Source organism: Pantherophis guttatus, chromosome 1 (genome assembly GCF_059756535.1).
Source record: "Pantherophis guttatus breed Tessera chromosome 1, ASM5975653v1, whole genome shotgun sequence".
In the NCBI taxonomy this organism is placed as follows: Eukaryota; Metazoa; Chordata; class Lepidosauria; order Squamata; family Colubridae; genus Pantherophis; species Pantherophis guttatus.
In genome coordinates this window covers 142,304,029-142,311,631 of record NC_142063.1, presented here as the reverse complement: position 1 = coordinate 142,311,631, position 7,603 = coordinate 142,304,029, and positions in this window count along the sequence as shown.

Below are 7,603 nucleotides of genomic sequence, written 5' to 3'. Positions count from 1 at the left end.
ATTTTACTAATCAAATATTTCCCAAATGTCCTGTAGAAAACATTTCATTTTCAATAAATTTTGTTTAAGTTACATTATAAGGTGAGAATGTAGAAAAAATAAAAATAAGAGAAAGGAAGAAAGGGAAAAAAAAAAAGAGAGAGAGAGAGAGAGAGAGAGAGAGAGGGAGAGAGAGAGAGAGAGAGAGACGGACTTCCAACGTTTTTTCCAGTGCAGTAGAATGCAAAAATAATGCAACCTCGACCTTCTGCTTTACATGTCACAACATTTCAAGCCATTTCTATAATTGCAAAACCATTCTAATCTCAAAACCTAAAATCAAATTTCATTATTTTTCAATTTGAAGCAAAAAGTCCAGAAGTGGTTTCCAAAGGGGAATAAAACTAGATAAATTCTTTTCTTTAATTAAAACAAGTTTGCCATTTCCACTAACCCCATCACCTTATAAGATGCTTGAGCTCCGTGATCATGTTGGCTAATCTTGTGTGCATTGTTTCAACTCAAGTCTATCCTTTTCCAAATGTGTGAATACAGTGTAAGGATGTAATTATTCCATAGATTTGTATAATCGTACCACAATACAGCATTATTATTTACAGTTCCTTTCTTATTATGTTTGTTTTTACCACCATGAGAAGTTATAGACCCTTTGAGAGACTCTTAACTCTCTCTATTGAGAAAATTGCCTATTTATTGGTAGTCTGCTTTCTGTTCTTTTAAACCACTTAGCAATCAAATTGGTTAAAAGGATAGCTCCTTTTATCATAGGGCCACTAAATTTATTTGGGAACCTTTGATAATTTTTTTTCTCACAGAGGCTTTTTGCAATCCCACATAAATGGATATGAATTAGAACTTCAGTGGGGTTACAATGGCTAATTGTCCACTCTGTTGTGAATCCTTCCTTTTTCCTAGCAATTTACATAAACTAATAGCAAAATAACAATATAACTTTTCTTTTGTTATGAGCAATATTAAAGAAGTTAGAAGCATTCAACATTTCAGAGTGACTGCTTACAATAGCGCAACAAACTCTTCTCCAGACAGAGATGTTATTATAATATTTTCCATCTTCCCTCCCTTACCACCTGTTCCATTCACTTAACCTTTCTCCCCCTTCTTATGGTCTCCACAGAGCATGTAATTATTGCACAGCATATAAATGGGGGAAATGAGAACAGAAAACTGACAATTGAGCTTTGCTTGCCACCATCCATGAATGCCTCCCAGGCGTGGTCAGTTTATCGTGTCTTACTGAATACTATTGTTTAATATGGGACAAAATATATGTAAAAAAACAAACAAACAAACAAAAAAATGGGGAAATAACAAAAGTACATGTCATGAACTTTTAAATGAATGCCGTTTTGAAGCATATTATTGTTATTTATATTATAGAATTCTTAAAGGATGAACAAGTTTATTTATTTCCTGCCTTTAATATTTTTATGAATAACTCAAGGTGACCAACATATCGAACACACTTTCCTCCTTGTGTTTCCCTCCACAACAACAACACTGTGAGATGGTTTGGGCTGAGAGAGTGTGACTGGCCCAAAGTCAGCCAGCTGGCTTTCATGACTAAAGCGGGACTAGAACTCCCAGTCTCCCGGTTTCCAGCCTGGTGCCTTAGCCACTAGACCACACTGGCTCTTTAAATGAAATAATTAGTATTTTGGAACAGGCACTATCTCTCAGCCCAACCCACCTCAGAGAAGAGTTGTTGTGAGGAAAATAGGAAAAGGAAGGAGTATTATACTGGGGTCAGGGGACATTGTGAGCTTCACGTCACATACAAGTGACTTGAGTTACAAAAATGGGGCACCGTTTATGTGATGATGTTATAATGGCTTCTTTTGCTTATGAGTTGATATGTGAATTTTCTAGAACATTGAAAACCAAAAGGGTATTTTCTTTTCAAATATGCTTTCAGCTATTTCACAGCTTGATCTAGCTCTACTAAACATATTACAACATCCGTGTGAGCCACTGATGAAAGAAGACTTTGCTAGTCTTTAATATTTATATTTTCCATCCAGAATATTTGTTTTGTAATTTAGCTACATATTTAGAGATCAGGAATAAGTCTTCAGAGCAGGTCCTTTAAAAAGTATACTTCTTATAAATATAAAAAAGAACACAAATAAAATACCAGCTTGATAGTAGTAATGCTTAAATGCATCGCTCTGGCATATTTATAGTATGGAACTGAAAACTCAGAACTCAGCCTGTCATGGTAAACCCTGAGGTACTTTCTCACTTATGGAAAGACATACTAAGGGGTTTTAATTATTTGACTATTTCTAAATTATTCATTATCTTTCATTGCTCATAGGAATATGCATTTTACCTTGTCTGAATGGTACTATATTCACTTCTACATACAGTATGTGGACTTCAAAAAGATTAGGTTTGTGCACACCCCTAAAGCCCCTACAGTAGGCCTTTTCCCCAGTGAGGATTTATTTACTAAAGGTCTGTTGGAACAAGAATGATTTTGCTAACACCATAATGCTGATGAGCTAAATTACTGCATCCGTGCTACTTTGAGAGGCTTTATTTAAAGAAAATAATTTTAGAAACACTTTTTAGGAAATCCCAGTGGTATTTGAAGTGTCCATGAATATGCTGATATGTAAAATAGAATCGGTTCTGATCTTTATATGTGAGATTTTCATTTACACTGCAGTATGAGTGTTTTTTTTCTTTCAAAAACTTTAGCAAAAATGCTCAGGTCTTCCAGATAATGTAAACTCTTAGAAGTAGATGGAGAAGAATTCCCATTTATCATTCAAACTTATAAGCAGTATTTATCTCTGCTAGGATTGAGAAATTCTCTTATGGGCAGCATCCTCAAAATGCTGCCTCCTTTTTCAAGGAATCTGCATTCCTATTAATGGGAATTCTTGCCTTCTTTTCAGCTCCTGGGCTTGTTATTCTGCAGATTCATCCTTTGTTTTTGTCACACTCACTAGTTATGACCAGGCACTGGCATGATTGGGAAAGCTTCCAGCATGCAGAATTCCTGGCATTCTAGATTTCAAAGGCAAAAAAACAAAACAAAACAAGGCATGCTACCATAGTGAGGGTTTTCAATGTTTTTGTTTCAGTTATTTTAAGAACTGCTTTATAATTGAATTCAGAATAACAGAGTTGGAAGGGACCTTGAAGGTCTTCTAGTCCAACCCCCTGCTCAAGCAGGAGACCCTATATCAGGAGTGTCAAACTTGCGGCGTCACGTTGTTGTCACATGATGTATCGTGACTTCCCCCCCTTCGCTAAACCGAGGGTGGGCGTGGCCAGTGTGTGACACATCCGGCCCGCGAGTTTGACACCCCTGCCCTAGACCATTTCAAACAAATGGATGTTCAGTCTCTTCTTAAAGCCTCTTGGGATGGAACACCCACAACTTCTGAAGGCAAACTGTTCCACTGGTTAATTTTCTCCTTAGTTCTAGATTGCTTCTCTCTTTGATGAGTTTTCATCCATTGCTTCTTGTCTTGCCTTCTGGTGCTTTGGAGAATAGCTTGACCCCCTCTTCTTTGTGGCAGCCCCTTAAATATTGGAACACTGCTACTATGTCACTCCTAGTCTTTCTTTTTACTAAACAATTCCTACAACCATTCTTCATATGTTTTTGGATTTTTTGTTTTTCAAACCAAAGGACAAATATTCATAAATATATGTACAACAATGCATGGAGCAAAGAAAGGAGGACGCTAGCTATTTTCCCTTTTATTCTGTTTATGTCAGAGAGAAGAAATGCTTGTTTTATTATAGATCCAGCAGAACTTGAAAGAATGGGATGCGACTTTCAGTTTTTGTCCAGTTTGCAAAGACAGCAAAGGAGCTCTGCTGACAGCTCTGCTGACAGCTGTCTGAGCTCAGCCACTGGTCAAAGCAACACAGAATCATTAAGAATTCTTTAGACAAGACTCTGAATGTCTTGATATCTAATAGATCTGCAAATAGTTAAAAGAACCCTGAATCAATCTTGGATACAGAACAGAATAACAAGAGTTGGAAGGGACCTTGTAGGTCATCTAAGTCACACATTTTAAATTGAGCTGAAAAAGATTGGGAGACTAATTATGTGCAAGGCCTTACACATTTCAGCGCTATAGAATGAATAGTTTCATGATCTGTCTTTTAAAGCTTTTATTTAGGCCAGTCAATACAGTGTTGTAAATAGTTTCTCGGAAGAGGAATTACGGAGAATTACTGGCTTCATCGGTTTGTTCATACATATATGTAAATAAGCCATCTCAGATTTAAGATCAAATAATTTCAGGTAATTTCTTATTGGGTAGGTTCATGAATCGTAAAATACCATGCTTTATATAATGTATTAAATAATAAGCCACACTTGGTAGAATGTCTATCTGTCCACAGCCATAAACCATACTTTTACAGCCACCATGACTGATTTAGTACAACATGTGAAGCCAAAAGTAAACAAATAACTTTGTGATGTATGATATATTGGTTGTTACAGTGTTTTTTTAATGGAGTTTATTATAGGGTTCACACATTCATTGGCATTTAGCCAAGAGCTCTAAGAAATGGCATTTGGGTTATTGGTTTTAATATTGCTAATACAGCTTTCTCAATTGAAACCTTCAACTTTTACCATCTTGATAGAACATGCCAGTATTACTAATGCACAGGACACAATCAAAATAATTTTTTTCAGATTACTGCACCTCATAGTCTAGGTTTATACGTTATATTATTAACATATTGGGCACCTGTCCATTTTCCTGTTGATTTGTGTCTCTGTGTTTTAAGTGGCTAAAAACAAATATAATTCTTGTCATAGTTTTATTCTGAAAAGAGAATAGTAGGAGATTCCCCCCAACATGAAAGTACTTGTTTTACTTCTTAAGCAGGAGTTGCAGTTGGCCAAAGTTTTAAGGCATTCCATGAGTTACAGGAGTGAGTTGGAGAAAGAATCTGGGATTGAGGAATTAAATCAAATGCTTGTTTATTTGTTTGTTTGTTTTGCCATTAGCTGAAAGCAGCTTGGATGCATTGCATTGAACTACTGTCTTGGTACAAATGATCTAAAAATAAGGAAATATGAACAATTGATAATCTGGTAATCTCAAACAGTAATGAGAGTATTGAACATGCCATCAAGAAAGTACGATCTCTAGCTAATGAGAAATCTTACCTGCCATGCATGAGAAAAATGTGCTACCAAGATCTTTTCTCTTTTTGAAGGGATTCCAAAATATTGTTTTGAAATGAAATGAAACATATTGAGATTTTGTTTTTAATATTAAAAATTTAATATTATTAAATATTAATATTTAATAATGTTAAATACTATTATATTTGGTGGCTTCCATTTTTAATTTTTAATTTATATTATTTATAATATATTATTATAATATATTATTATATTTGATGGCTTCCAGTTTTTATTTTATATTTATATTGCAACAGTTTTGAGATATTTTATTCTAGCCTGAAGTAGAGAGGATCTATTGAGTATAACCAAATTAGTGGTTGTAATTGAAATGAAATCTCTAGCTGCCTTTCCTATACTGATACTCTCCAGATTATGTTCAACTAAAACGATGTAATTCCCAAACATGAGTGTGAATTATGAGACCTGTCATCAAACACTTCCGGAGATCCCAAGTTAGGGAAAGAAGTTGTATATTGAATCCAAACATGCTTTTTCATAAGTCGATATTAACATTTCAATGGCATTTACTTACTTTTCTAGAAATTATATTTGGAATTGCAGCCTAATGCTGGGGTACAGTGATTTCCAATTTTCCTCCAGAGAGTGACCACACATCATACCAAACCATTATTTGCTTAATTGGATACCAGCTTGAATGAATTGACCTGGTTTACGTAATATACTAAGGTATAAAGCATATTCTACAATTAGCAACAAGAGGATTCAGACAATACACTAAGGCAAATCCAAGTAAACCGTATTAATATTTAGCGCGAATGGTGAGCCAGAAGAATCTGTGCACATTTTCCCCAAAACTGTACAACAATACAAGGAAAACTTGGTAAATGTAGAGCAGTGTGACTAGCAATTCTCTGCCATAGTTGATACCTTTGTTCTGGAATGTTTAATAAGCTTCGGAGGAGCTCCAAACTTTTCAAACAGAATCCAAAACCCTGCTCTAATAGAAACATTTCCATGGTATATTTAATGCAGTAAATTGATAAATGCTTCCTTATTCTTCCTCCAATTAATCAGCACGTCATCTCTGTATAATATTTCTCAAAGATCTGAGTATATAAATATAGTATCTACATGGCCATTCCTTTCATTAAGCAGGACTTAGCTACACATCAGGAGGAGTGAATTTATCCACTTCTTTGATAGCTAATATTAAGGAAGTAGATATACAGATAGTCCTTGACTTACAACAGTTCATTTAGTGACTGTTCAAAGTTACAATGTCACTGAAAAAAGTGACTTACGACCATTTTTCAGACTTATGCCCGTTGCAGAATCCCCAGGATCATGAGATTTACATTCAGATGCTTGTCAATTGATTCACATTTATGACGGTTGCAATGTCTCGGGGTCATGTGATTCCCTTTTGCGACTTTCTGATAAGCAAGTCAATAGGAAAATCAGATTCACTTAACAACCGGGTTACTAATTTAACAACTGCAATGATTCACTTAACAAATGTGGCAAGAAAAATCGTAAAATGGGGCAAAACTCACTTAACAAAGTTCTCACTTAGCAACATAAATTTTGGGCTCAATTGTGGTCATACATTGAGGACCACCTATAGTGCCCTCCCTTTTGCTGCAACTCTCTTTTGTATACTGTGGATTGCTGAGGTTTCCCTAGGCTGTGCCTGGAGAAAGTTCTGGTTTGGATCTTCATGCCAGGTAGAGTGCAGAATTATTTTTCTGGAAACGATAGATCTTGTATGTGTAATTATGACAAATGTGCAGTATTGTGCAGGATACCTGGACAAGTGGATTTAGGATTTCAGCATATAAAACCAAAGACGGAGATTGTTTGTTTGTATCCTGCCTTTATTATTTTTACAAATGACTCAAGGCACCGAACATACCTAATACTCCTTCCTCCTTCTGTTTTCCCCAGAGCAACAATCCTGTGAGGTGGGTTGGGCTGAGAGTAACTGGCCCAAGGTCACCTAACTGGCTTTCTGGCTAAGGCGGGATTTGAACTCACAGTCTCACAGTTTCTAGGCTGGGGCCTTAACCAAGAGACCAAACTGACCAGGGGTAAAATGCTCCTGGTTCGGACCAGATCACCTGATCTGGTAGTGATGGAGGCAGATGGTTTGGAGAACCAGTAGCAAAAATCCCTCCCCCCCACTCATTGCCCAGATGAGCCACACAATCATCAGAGGCTTTTTTTTTAATTTTTAAAAGATTTTTTTCTACAACCTCTTTGGCCAAAAAAATGCTTTTAAAAGTAAAAAAAAGAGCTTCTGATGATCGCACAGCTCAGCTGGGATCGTCAGAGGCTTTTAAAAGCAGTTTTTACAACCTCTTTGGCTGAAGAGGTTGTAGAAAAAATGGTTTTAAAAGTAAAAAAAAAAAAAGTTGGCCACAGCCACTCAGTCATATTACACCCCCCACC